General features: G+C 33.7%; 1 protein-coding gene and 1 pseudogene across 4 annotated transcripts in view; one reads left to right on the top strand and one right to left on the bottom strand.

Annotated features, from left to right (window-relative positions):
• Ctnna3 (catenin alpha 3) overlaps nt 1-18,723 on the top strand; it is a 1,740,232-nt gene that overhangs the window by 1,585,479 nt on the left and 136,030 nt on the right. The gene's annotated exons all lie outside the window — the stretch shown is intronic.
• Nucleotides 272-1,073, bottom strand: LOC109689911 (large ribosomal subunit protein uL18-like; annotated as a pseudogene).

Genomic DNA, 18,723 nt, shown 5'->3' with positions numbered 1-18,723 from the left:
TCTTCCTGCTTCAGCCTCCTGAGTAGTCACAGATTATAAGCATTTGTCACCACACCCAACTGAAATTCTGATTTTAAAAACATTAAAAAGACATCTTCTTTTGTTATAGTTTTCTTAATATACTTTTCATTCTGTTGTTGCTTTGTCAATAAGTTTATTGTCTTTATCTGAAAAAATCATTGTAGAAAATTGTTTGGTTTTGCTCTTAGGAGCCCATTCACCCATTCCTGAGCTCTTAGGGAAAGCTTGTCATTTTTGTGGGGGAGGGGGTCTATTGGATCTGATCCTTCTTCTGGGCAAGGGACATTTGGCAATGATTCAACCTGTTCTTATTAACTTCTCTCTTGGGCTTCTTCTTATCGATTGGCTTCTCTCCTATAGTAGCATGAACTTTCTTACACATCTCTTCCATCATGTCTGGAGTTACATTATTCTTTACGCACTGAAAAAACTATTTCTTGTAAGAATCTTCATCTTATTCCATTAGGTAAAGCATATAATCTGCAACATTCTGACCCATGATATGCTTTTGATGTACTTCTGCATTGAACTCTGTGTTTTCAGAATCACACAAAAATCACTTGGTACTGTGAGGGATAGGCAAGTTCCATACACAGCTTCCTTCATGGCACTCAAAAATTTATTGCCACTTTTATTTCTGGTGCAGCCTGTATCTAAATAGCAGATGAAGGCAACAGTTGACCATCAAGGCTTTCTCCATTGCATTCATCTCCAGTCACCTCCATGTGGCCTTCATAGATCTTGTCCAGACCAACCTATTGAGATGCCTGCAAGACAGCAGTGGTCTGGTATAATAAGGTGCAGTACAATTTGATAGGTCAACTTTCACACTGTATTTTGGTAGTTCATGTTTACACACTGCATACACCCTCAATGTATGCATGAGCAATCTGACAAATGACAAATTAACTGGGCATATTGTACTTATTTTTGTTCTGGATCACCAAACATTTCCTAGCACATTAGTCAGTTTTGCCCTCTTGTCACCTTCTGAACTTCATTTGGTATCTCTTAAGATAGGCCTTTTTCTTGACAACTTTCACAAACCCCATCCTATTGCTCAACACATAGCCCCAGCAGTGATAGAGGGGGAAAAGAATATACTTTTCTTATTGTTAAAATATCCTTATCACCAGCAAGGTAGTTTAGTGTAACAGAAAGTAGGATACTCAGTAGAATATATTTTTGTTGCAGTTTCAACTTGTACAATTTAAGCCTAAATCTCTCTGTTCTTCTATTTAAAAGTAGATTCTTAGCAACTGCCAATATAGGTGTTCCACCTTCTAACATTGACAAGCTCTCCCCCACACCCTCTTTGCGTATTTGTGGAGTAATGCCACTGAGGAATAAATTTAAGTGATATATTGTGATATGTATCTACATACCCCTTGCTAGTTAGTGAGCCTGGCTTTCCACCCAAATTTAAGTAGAGTTATTTCTACTTATTGACACCTTCACAGCAGATGAAATAGCAAATTCAAAAGCTCTGAGGGGAAAATGTCCTTGTGTTATCAGTGTTAAGGTAAATGCTTTAGGATTGGCCACCTGTCCCCCATAAAGACAATGAAAGAAATAAGTGCTGGTGAAGACGTCCTGTCTTTATTAACAGCATGACCACAACTGGAAGAACAGAGGTCTAATTACTAAAATCTGTCTTAAAAGTGCTTACAGCAGTCTCTCCCTTCAGAAGGGAAGACTACTTACATACAACCTATTTGCTTATTTCTTAGTCCCTCTACTACATAGTAGTGGCAACAATTTTGTTTTTCCCCATGATGTATTATTCCCCCATACATAAAAAGTGCCTGGCACATAGTTAATATGCTATAAATATTTATTGAATGAAACAATAAATTAATGATGTTGACCATAAATGAGTTTTGGGAAAAGAACCTAAACAGGGGGAGGGAAGTACTTGAATCCAACCAATAAATAATTTGTCTATAAAATAAGTAGCTATTTCTATATTTCAAAAATAGTAGTTTTAGTAAATAGTTACTCAGACCATAGGCATGTGAAAAACATTTCCTCAGGCTGAAGTTTGTATGTGATTTTTTACCTAACAGGTGTTTATGGTAGACATCTGACTACCAAGTGCTACAGTTTCCCTTGCCTTGAACTGTCATCATTTAAAATGTCTATTTTTCATGTTGAAAAGCTAACATATATTAAGTATTTTTGAATTATTAGTTTCTGGTGAATTATAAAATATGTGATTACTTCTTTTCCTATTAAAGACAATGTGTACCAAGGAATGCATAAAAGTCTACTACAATCTGTAGCATATATGTGTAGCATATATGTATCTAATCCTGAATAAATAGAAACATAGAATATTAAACTATGTCATAGTCCTATGAGCATAAAGCAAGCATTTTGTTGAGTGTGGAGTCATAAGCTCTACCATACTCATGTACTGATAAGAAACAGGGCTTTCTAAAACGTTTATCCTCTCAATAAGTCTCCTGACTATAAGATAATAATGAAGATGAGCACAGTTTCTGCAGTTAGAATCCTAAATTTGAATCTTGACTCTCTAGATTCAAATTTTGTGGACATTTAACAAATTACTCAACTTTATAGGTCTTAGGATGCTTATTCTTAAAACAGATCTACTCACATCGTAGGGCTATTGTGAGACTTACATGAGTTAATATTTTAAAAACAGATATATTATTAAATGATCAGAGTACCCATCATCTTGATCATCATCACCACCACCACCATCTCCATCATAATTATTGTGTTGAATGGATTGATATATTTGACATCACGTTATTGACAGGAATGACATTCATTTCCCTGATTAGCCTTCAAAATTTCCAAAACAACTTCTGGAGAGAGCCAGTCTAATTTGCCAAACTAAATCAATTTCCTACTGTGTGCAAAGCCCTTTCTGTGCAATCCTTTCATTCACTTCCACCCTAGTAGCTCTTGAGTGCTTAGCTTGGTCCAGATTCATGTTGCCACTGAGAATAAAAGCAGGTCTTTGTTGTCAGGGTTGTTATTATACCTGATATCCACATTCACTTCCTTGCAATTGTATAGCTATTAGATTAGTGTAGTTCTGTTAAACAATGAAGTTAGAAATTACTGTTGCTAAAATTTCCTTAAATATAAAATAGTATAATAGAGAAACAGAATTCATGTCCATATATAGTTTCTAGAAAACATGCAGAGACTACGTGCTTATATTTTTATAACAAATACCAGAGAGCTTGGCCTTAAAGTCCCCATTTCCTTATAGACACAGGAGGACTCTGTCTGAGATTCTGATTCATATTTCAATTAAGATACTAACTATATGGATCAGTGGAATGGTTCAAGTAGTAGAGCACCTATCTAGTATTACCTGCAATACTGTAATTAGAATATTTAAAATGATCTATCTACTGCAATGATAGAAACATAAAAAGTGCTTAACACATGGTCAGTTCTGTAGTGAGCTTCTCTTGCAAGCTCTTGTCCCTCCTGACATAAGTGGAGGAACTGGAGATGTATAAAGGACAAATGATAGAAGACAGACATGCAGAAAATTGGGACCAGGTGTGCTTGGCGCTTGGATGGAGATGCACAGCAGCCTTGTTACTTCTTTTCTCTATTATAATTTTTCTCCTCTATTCTTTAAGGCCTTTCTTCTTTACTTTTCTTTAAAACCTTTCTTCTTTTCTATTCTTTAAAGTCTCTTTCCTTAGACTCACACTGTCCCATGTTTTCTTTTTTTTTTTTTTTTGTATTTATTTATGAATGCAAGCATACCATCTTTATTTTTTTTTTTAATTATTCATATGTGCATACAAGGCTTGGTTCATTTCTCCCCCCTGCCCCCACCCCCTCCCTTACCACCCACTCCACCCCCTCCCGCTCCCCCCCTCAATACCCAGCAGAAACTATTTTGCCCTTATCTCTAATTTTGTTGTAGAGAGAGTATAAGCAATAATAGGAAGGAACAAGGGGTTTTGCTGGTTGAGATAAGGATAGCTATACAGGGCATTGACTCACATTGATTTCCTGTGTGTGGGTGTTACCTTCTAGGTTAATTCTTTTTGATCTAACCTTTTCTCTAGTTCCTGGTCCCCTTTTCCTATTGGCCTCAGTTGCTTTAAGGTATCTGCTTTAGTTTCTCTGCGTTAAGGGCAACAAATGCTAGCTAGTTTTTTAGGTGTCTTACCTATCCTCACCCCTCCCTTGTGTGCTCTCGCTTTTATCATGTGCTCATAGTCCAATCCCCTTGTTGTGTTTGCCCTTGATCTAATGTCCACATATGAGGGAGAACATACGATTTTTGATCTTTTGAGCCAGGCTAACCTCACTCAGAATGATGTTCTCCAATTCCATCCATTTACCAGCGAATGATAACATTTCGTTCTTCTTCATGGCTGCATAGAATTCCATTGTGTATAGATACCACATTTTCTTAATCCATTCGTCAGTGCTGGGACATCTTGGCTGTTTCCATAACTTGGCTATTGTGAATAGTGCCGCAATAAACATGGATGTGCAGGTGCCTCTGGAGTAACAGTCTTTTGGGTATATCCCCAAGAGTGGTATTGCTGGATCAAATGGTAGATCGATGTCCATCTTTTTAAGTAGCCTCCAAATTTTTTTCCAGAGTGGTTGTACTAGTCTACATTCCCACCAAGGAACCCATGTTTTCTTTAATCTCTCTTAAAGTCTTGGCCCTCAGACTTGCACTGTCCTATGTACCCTTTAGTATTTCTTTAGCGTAGCTTTTCTAAAGTCCATGTATAAAGTTCTTGGTGAAGAAAGCTGCTCTCGTGGAGACACACAACAGCCAGCAGCAGCAGCAGCCTCACAAGCAGCCTGCAGCCAGCTAATCAGAATCCCTATTCTCCTTCAGTGAGTCTTTTATATCTAGTGGTAAACAAGGAAGTGGAGCAACAGTTCTCCAGAAGGGGTATGACATTGTAACAAAAGAAATAAGCTCTCTACTTCTCTGAAGGTAAACAACTTAGGGAAAGAAGCTGTGATGCATTTTGCCTTCACTGTTTCTACAGCTGGGGCCATGCCAAACTCAGCATGTAGATCATTGAGCACAACTGTGGTTATGTCAAGTTCTCATAGGCTTTGCATAATCCACTCCCCACACAATTCTACTAAATATAAGGTTTTTAGAATGTAGCAACTTCTAATTAATAACATATAGAGAGCAGTGAGCTCTCTAAGGTCAAGGTGAATGACAATATATTATTTTTTTCAGTTTATATTTTAATTTGCTGGAAAAGAATAGAGAAACTGGCATAAGGAATAAGAGTAAATGGGAATGAATGTATAAAAGGAAGGAAGGAAGGAAGGAAGAAAGAAAGAAAAAGAAATTAGGGTTGGGTTGGATCAATCCTAGGTTCAAGGAGAGCCCTCTATTTACTAAGAGTGACAGTGTACAGTGAATAAAACAATATGACTAACACAATCTTCAGGTCCTTAGTTTCAACAGTAGGAAAAGGACCCTACACATACTAGATTTTAAACAGTAAATATTTTTGAGACCTTGGAATAATATCAAAGACAGAGTACAAAGGAAAATCCAGAAAAACTTTGCTTCTGTGAGCACAAAATATGATAAACCAGAGCAAATACACAAAACCAAGTCTGAAATTTTTTAAAAAGACAAACACAACTTTTGTGAGATAAAAATCATGCTATATAAGAAAATATGTATATACAACTATTTTTACAAATTAATAAAAAGAAATGACTTCCTCAACTTACTTCCTCCTCTAGCATCAGAAAAGTGGGCAAAGGATCTGTACAAGATGTGTAAACAAAAGTCATGTGCATTTATGTGCACAAAATGCAAAGGAAAACAACACGGAAATGTTATCTGATGTTCATATTTGAAAATAATGGACGTTAGCAATCAGTGAGGTATTTTTGAAAGTTGACTCATAAAAGGTTTTAGAGATACTAAATAGGGTAAACTTCAAAAACAAAATTGGAAAGCATTGAAAACCCTGACCAAAGTGCTCTCTCTGTCTTCTAGAATGTTTACTCTGGATTTATTTGAAGAAGTACAGAAAGACATCCATCATAGCATACTCAGACCTTCACATACAAATAAACATGTACATACATACATACATATCTACATGTATTTGTACATACATATCTACCTACATGTCTACATTCATATAGGAAAAATACCTGATGATCATGGATAACATGTAAATAGATGATACTGATCCATATGAGGGGGTGTAAGTTTTAAATGTGTGACAAAGCAGTATTTACAGGTATGGAGGCATTTTATAATACAACAAAAATTAAATACATAAAAAAACCTAAGTTTAAATAGTATGATACCATTTTATAATATAACTTGCAGAAATATTAACACATATATATGTAGCTAACCTGAATAGTTACTGAGTTATTATGCTCAAAAGTCTTTGGGGGAATAAAACAACAACAAAAAAAACCAAATAAGCACACAAGTAATATATATAAAAACACACAGAGAAAAAAAGTTATGATAAAATTTATGCATATTTTGAGGATTATCTTGATCTATCTTGGTTCAAACTTTAAAAAAAATATGACTAATTTTAAAACCTAGAGAAAACAATAGTTTTTAATTCACTCAATTTTCCCAGTCTTAGAAATGACATTAATAGAAAATATATGTTCTCTTACTGAATGTAATGAAGCACTGGTTAGTGAAGTCTGGTATAATATCAGTTATACCAGACACAAAAAACGTCAGTTTTGTGTCTTTTGGTAGAGGCTACTAATTTTCAACTCAAACTGGCTAAATATCCTTTTACTTACAAATAATAAATGTTACTACTTTTTAATTGACTCTAACATCTTGAAGTTCATATATAAATTAATAAGCCAGTTGTACTTAGGTCAAAGTGATAAAACTATAGACTAGATTTCGGTGACCAATTTTTCAATCTGGTTCTATTTGATGGAGTAAAACTTTATCATTGCAATTCCATTGTTGATCATTAAAGTAAGAATGATTGAAAGCAAAAGACAAGGAACAAGCAAGCGCATAGAGATAACTAGCTCCAGAATATGGCTAGCTGATGGGATCAGTTTGAGCCAGTGTTCAACAGTCTTGACCAAAGTGTGTGTGGCTTCTCAACTATTGTACTGTTGACACCTTGAGCCTGATAATTCATTAATGTAGGAGTATCCTGTGCATTATAGGATGTGTATCAGCATCTCTGGTCTCTGTATAGTAGATGCTAGTAGCATATATCTCTTTCCCCAGTGTGACAGAGACATCCCAAGGGACTGCTAAGGAACAACGAGTTTGTGTTTGGGGGCACAGGGGAGAAGTAAAAGCAAACAAAGTGACAGCTATTCTTTCCTAGGAAACTTCATCCTTTCTGTTGGGTCCTTCCTAATTATTTTGATGTTGAAATACTCCTTTTAATAAAATCATAGTGATAGTGGATGGTAAGTTTTATGTGATGCACTTTTCGCTTCCTTTTTGTTTTGAATGCATGTTATATGCCCTTATTTCATAAAATAGAACAAATGGCACATATGTTTTTCTACTTCTTTTAAAAAAAATGCATAGCCGGTGAAATTCCATGCTTAAGAACCTTTGACAAAAATCATTCTATCTCGTCTTTCTCTTTGAAAGTGATTCCAATTACTATAAATTTTGGTTTTGTGAGCCATTTGCTTTGAATCTGCAGTCGAAATACTATATATTTTTCTGAAAGATTTCACCAAGTGCCCTGGATTTTTACCTTTGAAAGCTTAACTAATTGAGTCCATACTTTTATTTTCCTTTTGTGCTCATTTATAGGCAAACTTCATCTATATCCTGTCTCAGTACTAAGTGAGACTCATGTCAGATGCTGCCTCTTGAGCAGTAGATCTCATTTCCAGTTCCCAAATGGAAATTTACTTGAAAAACTCTTGTCTGCTTCTAAGTGCCTTTTGAATCCAGATGTCTGACTCTCCAAATTCACATTCAGAAGACAAGAAGAATTATGTTTTATTTAATTTTGGTGTGTGTCCTGACCATATGGATTGAGCTTATACAAAGTTAATGTGTTGGCAGTGATTGTGCTGTGGAATAGGTGCTTGTATTAACCCTATGTTTTCACTGTGATAGCAGAAAAGGGGTGTTTTACCTGTTAAATCTCAGGCAGTGACTGTCCCAGATTGTAACCTAAATACAGTTATCTTACCATATCTGTAGGGGGTATTGGTTCCAAGACCCCCGTGGATTCTAAAGTCTGCAGATGCTCAATTCTCGTACTTAAAATGAAATAGTGTTTCCATATTGCCTACAATAAATCATTTAAATGATTTAAATCATTTCTAGATTACTTATAATACTTAATACATTATAGATGCTACTTAAGTAGTTGTCATACCATATTGTTTAAGAAATAATGACAAGGAAAATGTCTGTAGATATTCAGTATAGATGTAATTTCTTGAATATTTTTGATTGATGTTTGGTTGAATCTGCAAATGTGGCATGTGCAGACATGGAAGGCATATGGTACCTGGGTAAAATAATTTTCATGAAACTATATTAAAAAGGAATTGAATTACCTGAACTGCATATAGAGGGAATAGTCTATATTTGAGGTGTAATACAGAAAGTAGTAGATTTCAGAATATATTAAGTCTTATATTTGTTTTTGGAGAATTAGGAATACTATAGACAGTATAATGATAAGCATAAATATAAAAGTGAATTGTTTAGCACTTAACCTTAAGATTGAATCATCAGAATACATACAAACCTTATGACTCCCTAGATACAGTCTCTCATATTGTCTTTTATTTTTATCTTGATCACTAAAGTATAGACTATAATGCTATTATACATAAGAGAAAGTATTCTAAATACAGCAATCATTAACTCAGTACATACGTAAGCTGTGATCTTTCCTAGACATATTTGTACTTTGAGAATTTCTCTAATCCAGTTGATTGGATGATAACTGGCTAAATTTCATCAAGAAACAGCAATTCTTGTTTTCCACTTCAGTGCCTCTCAATTGTATCATGTTTCTTCTTCCTATCACTTTATTCATGTGCTCTTTCCTCATGTATTTTCCCCAGTGATTTATTTCTTGCTAAATAAGCCTTTTGTTTATAACCAATAATAAAATATTGCCTCCTATTTTCAAAATAAATATTTCATTTTATTCATGTTTGACAAATCTTTTAAACTCCTCTTATTATTGGTAGTGCTTTGAAATGTTCTAAGTCTGAACCTCAGAATCAAATAAAGAAGTACTTGTTTGGAGAGATTCTTTGCAAGTTCTTCTATCTTGATTCTTCATGTACTGGCTTACTTTTGAATTCTCATGAGAACACGGAGAGGTCTTTACACTTCCTACTAGAAGAATACTTGATGGTACTTTTCTTCTATTTCTTTTTTATTATTGTTGTACTGGGGGCACATTGTGACATTTACAAAAGTTCTAATAATATATCATAGTTGAATTCACCCTTGATGGTGCTTTGTTGTCAGAACAGGGAATGTGGGATTCTTCTGTCCTATAAGATCTAAAAGATAGCCAGGCACAGTGGCTCATGCCTATAATGTCAGCTACTTAGGAAGTGGAGATCTCCAGGATCAGAGTTTTAGGTCAGCCTGGGCAAAAATGTTAGCAAGACCCTCATCTCAACAAATAAACCATGTATGGTTGGCATATATCTGTAACCACAGTTATGCGGGGGGCCTTAAGTAGAAAGGAATGTAGAATGAAGGTGGCCTGGGAAAAATTGTGAGACCCTATCTAAAAAAAAATCTGAAGCAAAAAAATATATATATAAAGGCCTGGAGACATGACTTAAGAGGTAGAGCACTTGCCTAGTAGGCATGAGGCCTTGAGTTCAAACCCCAGTACCACTGGGAAGAAAACCAAACAAAAAACAAAACTCCCAAAGACTGTTACATCCCATTATAAATAAACAAATCAATAAATAAATTGATAAATACATAACATTGGAACGTGATGCTGAATTTGAACCTTATAAATCATCCCAAATAATTACATTTTCTCATTATAGGAACCCAATTCTGGGTAAAACATTGAAAGTCCAGAATTTAGCAAATTTGGTGGCAGTTTTAAAGTTGAGCTGCTGCAATAGATCACTGGGTATTCTCAACACTTGACCATGTATAGAGGAATTCCATATGCTTTCTACCCAGTTTTCCCTAATTTTAATGTCTTCTGTAATAAGAATCCATTTCTCAACATTAAAGCTGAACATTGTCATTATCCTACTAACCACACTTTATTAGTGTGGAGACTATATTAGGATTTCAGTAATTTTCCCACAATACTCTTTTTCTGTGCTAGGATTCAACTCAGAATGCCACATTTTCTTTACTGCTTGAATCTCCTCTACTCCTCCAGATTATGACAGTTCCAAGTATTACATTATCTTTCACGACCTTGGTACTTTTGAAGAATAGAGATTATTTTATAGAACAATCCTCAATTTCAATTTGTCTTATGTGTTTAACACAACTTTTAGTTTATCCATTTCTGGAGGAAGTACCATAGAACTAATGCATCTTTCTCAATCCATAAAATTAGGAATTTCAAGATGTTGATAGATCTCTTTTTTCACTTAGTGAAGGTGTTGGTTGCTAGCTTTCTCCCCTGCAAATTTACTGTGAATTATTTCTTGATAATTAATTAATATCTTGAGGGAAGTGATTTAAGACTAACCAAAGTTTATTGCTTCTCAAGTAGTCTCCTAGTGCTTTTAATATTCATCATTGAATCTTGTCAGTTCTATTATCACTGTAGTGTGTGCCTAATAGTAAATCTCTATTTCTTATACTTCTTCTATATGTATAATTGCAATCATAAGGAAGAACTCTTCCTTCTCCCAAATTAATTCATTCAATTATTTATTTCTATCACTATGAATCCATGGATATTTACTGTACTTTATGAATTTTAATCCTACTTATTTGACCAAATTGTCTTCCCTTTGGTATTGTAAGTTGGCTCCTATTGTGTTTTAACATGGACAAAAATCACAAGCATTTGAAATTCTATATCATAATACAAAAATTATTCTTTTGTCAAGAAAATTGTGGTTGGGCATCAGTGGCTCACTCCTGTAATCCTAGCAACTCAGGAGGTAGAGATCAGGAGGATCATGGTTTGAGGTCAGCCTGGGGAAATAGTTTGCAAGACCCTAACTCCAAAATGCACAATATAAAAAGGCTGACAGAGTGATTTAAGTGGAAAAGTGCCTGCCTTGCAAGTGTGAGGCCCTGAATTCAAACCCAGTACCACCAAAAAGAAAAAATTGTGAAAAAGACTGAAATGTTCAAATTCCCATAAACTATTGAAAGAGATATCCATAAATTAAATTTATATACAGTTGTAAATTTTATAAGATTATATTAATTGAAAAAGTATACTAGGAAGGAAAATTCACAGAAATAGTAAATATAATTTTCAAATAATATCTATATTTTTCAAAATTTAAAATAAAATATCCTCTGTAATTACTTTTCAAATTGTAGTTCACACATGCTTACCTGATCAATAAAATATATATGTAAATATAATTTTGCCTGTTCTTTTCCTTTTTTTACCCAGAGGGTCTTGCTATGTAACCCAGAAAGACCTTGAACTCTAAGTCCTCCTTCCTCTGCCTACTGAGTGCTTGGATTATAGTTGTGCACCATCATTCCTGGCTAATTTGATGTTTTCTGTTCAGGGACATTTTATACTCCTTGAGAGCAGAAGTGTGCCTTACAACTCTATGCAGTAGCCATCAATAACTGCTGGGTGATGATGTTGTAGATGACTTGTCAGTATTATGACCAAACGTAGTTGTACTATGCTGTAATACAATGGACAGATGGAGGTATCTTGATATAAGCAAGAAAGTCTATTTATAAACCAACTGGTCCCCATTATCTGAGAGTTCTGTCTCCTTTATGATTTTCTCTTCCATCCTTCTGGTCAAACATACCTCTTGTCTACTTCCAACTGATTTACTGTAAACTGAGGCATGAAATTCAGGTAACTAAACTTATGTGCAAAGAAAAGTGAATAAGCTCTGTGTCACATCCTAAAGCTGTTCTTGTAAATAAAACAAATGGGCTTCTGAGATTGTTGTTTGAGTTCTTCATGGTGTTTTTAATATTCATTTATTGAATTATAATGAGATTGAAGAAAAACATAACTTAATTGAATTTAAATTTATCTAAACACTGCTTTTTATAGTTTAATGGGCATTTCTGTTGAGTGTTAAGTATAAATGAATAATGTACATGACTGTTGTAAAATTTCTAGTAAAATTTTGGACTTTTTATAGTGTAGACATAGTAACCTGAACAATGACTGTCATTGTGTGCTTGGCTGGCCAGAATTCATCTAGAGTAATGAGTTTAAGTCTGGAAGTCATTTTTGTGAAAGGGCCTATGACACTTTGAGGTGCTACCAAAGGAAAACCCTGATGCCAATCATATGGATAACATGTTTTTTAAGACATACCTAGAAATGAATAGTTCTTCAAATAAGGAGCATAAGAAGGAATGAGAAAAGTACATTAGTTGCATCTGATGCTTGTTTTCACATAACTCAAGTCACCCTGTGGAAAACAAATTATACATACTCCCTTCAGTTCTAGAAGGATGAACTAAGGCTAACATATAAACAAAATAGAGAAGGGATGTAATGAAGAATTGTCTAAAGACTAGCTCTTGGAAGAAGTATAATAAGTGCCTCAGAATATGCTGCATATTCTGAGCTGTGAGAAAAGGGCTCACAGCTCATGTTTGACCTTACAAGCTAATTGTACCTGAGGACTTTGAGGTACTGGTACTAGTTCTCACTTTGTTGGGAAGACAAATCCTGTAGTGTTAGTGCTCCTACAGTAGCACTAACTGAGTTTACAGTTTACTAACTGTAAACTGAGGCATGAAATTCAGGTAACTAAACTTAAACAGGCTTTTAACGATTTACTCATGATAACCATATTCAACAAGATTACAGAACAATATAATATAGTCAATATATACATAAATTATATAATTTTGTTTAATTATTCCAAATATATCCTATAATTAGTATATAATTTTAAAGTTCAGAAAACTTATTTTTGTTAAGATCTGTTCTTCTTTTTATGATAATCTATTTTGCAAGGTAACATAATGACACAAGTATTTAGGGTATAAAACATTGTATAATTTTTCTGAGCTACTTCGAAGTAGTTTGAAGCAGCATAGCATTTTATACATAAATATTTCAGTAGTCACATCCAAAAATAATGGGCATTCTCTTTTACAACCACAGTAAAAATCACAGTGAATAATAATTTTGCCTAATATTGAGTCTATGTTCAATAGGTTCATAGAAGATATAGACATGTCTCCATAAATTAAAAGGACACTTCTGTGAACTTAATGAGCATGGTTGTGATGGATAATAATAATAACTACTTCGTATTATTGTTATTTAAATGGAATAATTTTTCAAAAGTGTGTAACAGAGTAACTGGTATAAGGGGAGTATAAAAAATGTTAATCTCTATTGTTATTACCTGTAGGACATAGCTAATCAGCTGAATAAGCCTCATAATTAAATAGCTAACTCTTTGAACCCAGTCCATGAAGCCTATAAAGCTATATAAAAAAAGAGACAACTTTATACCTGTGTTACCTACTGTGTTAGTGGTGTTATTTTTGATAGATGAGAAAACCAAGAGCTCCATGAAAGCTACTGTGTTACCTACTGTGTTAGTGGTGTTATTTTTGATAGATGAGAAAACCAAGAGCTCCATGAAAGCTAATATTTTTATAAATTTGATTTGGAAGTCATGCATAAAAATATAGGAATATATTTCACTCCTTAAAGTCCATTTCCAGTATCCTAATGACATTTAAAGAAATATTTAAGAACTCTTCATAATAACTTCCCAGGAATATGTTTGAAATCACAATTTTCTGTGCTTAAAATTTCAATGCATAAATATATTTTACTCATTTGTCCTCAAAATTGTAACTAGGTTGAATTTTGGCTGGTAGCACTTGAGATTTTCTAAATTCCCTCCATATATCTACTACTTATGCTTCTGCTATATTAAAAACACACCCACTTCCCAAATGTCTCTAGGCTTATTTTCAAAGACACATAAGTGTCACTATTAAATTTGAGAAATTCTGGAGATAAAAACATGAATTATCCTTTTACAACTACTTCTCCATATGTTTATATACCATGCATATACTTTTAAAGCTTATAAGATATTTAATGTAATTTTGAATGTTGTATTCTTGTTATGTACTCATATGAGTGATGTGAATTAGTTATGTATTCCATAAGATTTATAAACTTTTTCAAAATTAATAATTGTGTATTTCTCATTAATACAATATTATTTCTATCCCTTATTATGGGGGAAATTGTATGATTTACACAATGATTACATGTCCATGAAAAAAGTTATACTTAAAGAAAGCAGAAAATAGAGTAGAAAGAGAATTACTAATGGAGATACATGGATTTAGACAGCAAATCTGCTGATAACCAACTGGATAAAGTTTCTAATCTCATTTTATTCTCTGGGATCTAGATCCTTTATATTCAAAACAAATTATTTTTATGTAGGGGTTTCTGAGAATGAGGTATTATAAAAATCTTATATTGCTGTAGGATTTATCATTTATGGAATTTGTTTACTCAAAATATCTCGTTTAGTAGCCAGGTTCAGAAGGCCAAAAGCCATATGTTTTCTCTCATATGTGGAATATAGACCTAATATAAATACAGCAACATTATGAAAAACATGTCACACTAAGGGGAGGTCACATAGGACGAGGGGGGATAAAAGAAGGAAGTACAGAAGGTGAATATGGTTGATGTACTCTCTATACAAGAATGAATATAGAATTTTTTAATCTGTTGAAACCACCATAAGAAGGGGACTAAGGTAGAAAGAAGAAAAATAAGAGATGAACCAATTCAGGTTATAATGCATATATACTTGGAAATGTTACAAGGAAACTCCCTGAGTAGCTATCTTAAACAAACAAAAATGTCATTTCTTTTCTTTTACAAAATCAGAGAACAGGAGGGCAGAACAGGTCCTACCTTGGGGTGTTGGTACCAGTGGGAGGGAGAGGAGGTGAAGAAAGGATGTGGGAGGGTTGATATAGTCCAAATATAGTGTATACATGTATGTAAATGGATAAATGATACCTGTTGAAACCATTCCAGGAATGAGGGGAATGGATAAAGGAGAGTGGTAGAAGAGGTGAATTCAAGTATGGTATATTTGATATATTGTAAGATCATTTGTAAATGCCACAATGTACCCCCCCCAGGACAACAATAAAAAATAAGAATGGTACACAGTGAACCATTAGTTTGTTCCTGGGCAAAAGAAAAAGAAAAAAATATCTCATTTGATGCTTGCCTTGGCCTTGTGAAGTATGCCAGATATTTTATCTATTCTTTCTCCTAGTAATGTGGAAAGTATTGGAGGTCAGCTCCAATATGATCATGCATATAATTTATGAAAGGCCTTAATATGTTACAGTTACTGTTGCTTATAGGTATATCTCTAATTCTCCTATAAAAGTTTCTTATCATTTAACGTATAATGATACTGGAGTTTAAGATAGTGAATTGACTTGCTACCTAACGCATGCTTGTCAGAATTGAAAGTTGAATGGAGGTATGTTGGAAAATTTTTGAATCTTTCCTATTATACTATTTTCTTTCTTTTTATCTTTATTCAAGGGTAATGAAAATCATTTAGCATATCAATATTTTACACACTAATAATGAGCACAAAATAATTAAAAAGCAGATGAAAAAAATCAATTGTGCTATTAATAGTCTTAGAAGAATAATAAAGACCTAGCTATAAAAGTAGGAAAAAATGCATGAAAGAAATGAACCTGAGGTCCACATAGAGGTTGGTATTTATGTGATTTAGCTGACAAAGAAAATACAAGGACAATTTTATAAAATTTTGAGTCTGTTCCTTAGCTCTTAACTATTTGTGTTAACAACCACAAAAAATGTTCATGATGTATTATATCCCTGATTTATATTCTAGGGGAAGGATATAGAAAACAAAAAAATTATATAAACTTGCCACTATTATTCTGAAAGATGATTCTGCTTTCAAAGACCTTTCCTGTAGTAAGTTATATTTTTGGATTCACAAATGATTAGGCTATGCAAGAGAGTAATGTGAATGGCTGGAGGAAAGAACTGATAATGTTTTCTAAAAGTTTTCAAAAACTACTTACGTAGAGCTAGAAAATGAAGAAAGTGATATATGCTATTTGAATTTCGGTCTAGAAATGTGATCATATTTGGACCAATAGAGACTAGGGAAAGCAAATAAGAGCAAAATAATTAATGGGCTGTATCTATGAAAATATTTTACCTGAAATAGCAAATCATTCAGTTTAGCTGGAGGGTGCAAAAGTAGAAGGAAGTAAGGTAAAATGAGATTTGAAACTTGTAAGAACAAAAGATTATGGTTATCCATGTAATATACTAATTCTATTCCTAGATGTATGTACTCAGGAGAAATAATATACACATGTATGCACCAAAAAGAATTTACCAAGAGTATGCACTATTCATAATAGCCCCAAAAGGAATAATTTCCACAAGATCATTCAGAGAAAAACAAAAAAAATAAATTTTCATAGTGAAATATCTGTATAGAGCAAAAAGAATAAGCAGAACATAACTACATAAAACAGTGTAGTTCATGTCAAATATACAAATACTAAACATAAAAAGCAAACACAGGAGTAAATATGCTATGATTCCATTTTTAAAAGGTTCAAAAATTAGAAAATCCTTAATTTTACAAATCAAGGTAGTGATTATCCTTAGAAGACAGTTATTTGAAGATAGGGGGCTTCCAGCGGGCTAGCATATATATGTATATATGGACATGATGAAAGTCTGAAAGATAAAATGGATAAAATTTGTCCCTAACAGAATAGCATAAAGTAAAGAAAAGGTAAGAATATACTTAATGAGGTTTCAAGACAGGGAAGGAAACAATATCAATGAGAAGCATGAAACTAAAGACGATAAATTTTTTGGGTGAGTTTCAGTTCCATCATTCTGTGATCAGGTGTTTCTTCCATAGTGGTGAACTTACTCAACAGATTATTGGAAGAAGGTCATAGCCAAAAAGATTGATTATAAATGAGAAAACTTAGAATCTAAAAGACAAGTGCCTATACTTTGGAGAACAATTGTTTTTAAGATGGAGAATGATAAAGCGTATCAATGAGTATGTGAATGTAGACAACATTATTCATGTTTGTTGGCATGGTAACACAGCAAAAACTCAGCCAGATTTTCTGGTTTGCATCTTGGTTCCTGGTTCCAGCCATTGACTAATATTATAATCTTCAGCAAACAAATGAACATTTTGGAGACACTCAATTTCTCCAACCATGACATTAGGATAATAATAATAGTTAACTCATAGGATGCTATGAAGATTGAAATTTAAATAAATGATGGTGCCTACAGAGTATCTGCATATGAAAGTATAAGATACGTTCATTGTCTTTTGTGATCAATTCCAAAATCAATAAATAAGCACTATAATCTCATTTATATGGTAGTGATTCACAAAGCCTTTGACATCTTTTTATATCAGAGTTCTGTTCTATAGATCTGAGCAAGAGCCTAACACGTATAGTCATCTGGCCACATATGTTAGAGATGCCACTTAATCTCATTTGTCTTAAGCTTTATGCCATTGTTTCTTTTCTTATCTAGAACAAAATAATTCAATAAGGAATTTTCACACAGTATCTCTAAATATCAAATATTCTCTTGAGTTTTATTTTGAGGGTTTCATAGTGATTGAGATTGAATGTTGGCTTTGAATGGATTATTCATAGAACCCTTTAACCCTTCAGTAAATGTGTCAGTTAGCAAGTTAATGTCTCATTGTTGTTGATCCCCTGTGAAAAGGGTCTAGAATTCTCTAGAACTTTTAATCTTTCAAACTATTGCCCAACTTTGAACCCTCACCTTGTCAGAGGTAAACTTCTGTTGATTTAATTCACCTTGTGACTTGAGATATTATTAAGGAAACTAAATGCAATGGATCAGCTCCTTGACCATGACAGGTTCAGTCTCAATGTTATCCAATAATCAACTCTATTTCCTACATAGGAGGTGAATAGCAGTTATACTTATTGTCATTTTGTATCTGGGGAAACAGGAGGATTAAGTGACTTCCTCAAGGTCATATAGGAAATCAGTGGCGTTCCAAGGAACACAACTAGGAATATACTTACCTAGAGTGCTTCTTGAATATTATTCTTTTATTATGAGGGTAGTAAATAATTTTCCATAATATATCCAGTGAAAATTATTTGTTATATTCAGCATCACAGACTCATTACCTCTCAAATGTATAGTGTAAAAGGAGAGTCCATGTGAGCCTATCCACAGCTATTATTACTTGAAGTTTAAACACTTTTCATGAGAATGGACAGGATAATAATGGACAGGCAAGATGAAGAAAACTAGTTTCTATTGTCAAGCTAGTTTAATGGGTTGATAGTTTATAATTTACTTAACATGCTTGCATATTACTTTTGATTTCAGAAGTAGTGAGCTGTGTCTTCATTTATGTGCCTCACCATATGCCAGCAGTAGTAAAAGTTGCTCTTCCTTTAACACTTTGCATAGGGTACATTTCCTGAGAGGAAAAATACCA

The sequence above is a fragment of the Castor canadensis genome, chromosome 7, assembly GCF_047511655.1.
Source record: "Castor canadensis chromosome 7, mCasCan1.hap1v2, whole genome shotgun sequence".
NCBI classification, from domain to species: domain Eukaryota; kingdom Metazoa; phylum Chordata; class Mammalia; order Rodentia; family Castoridae; genus Castor; species Castor canadensis.
This window is presented reverse-complemented; position numbering and strand designations above follow the sequence as displayed.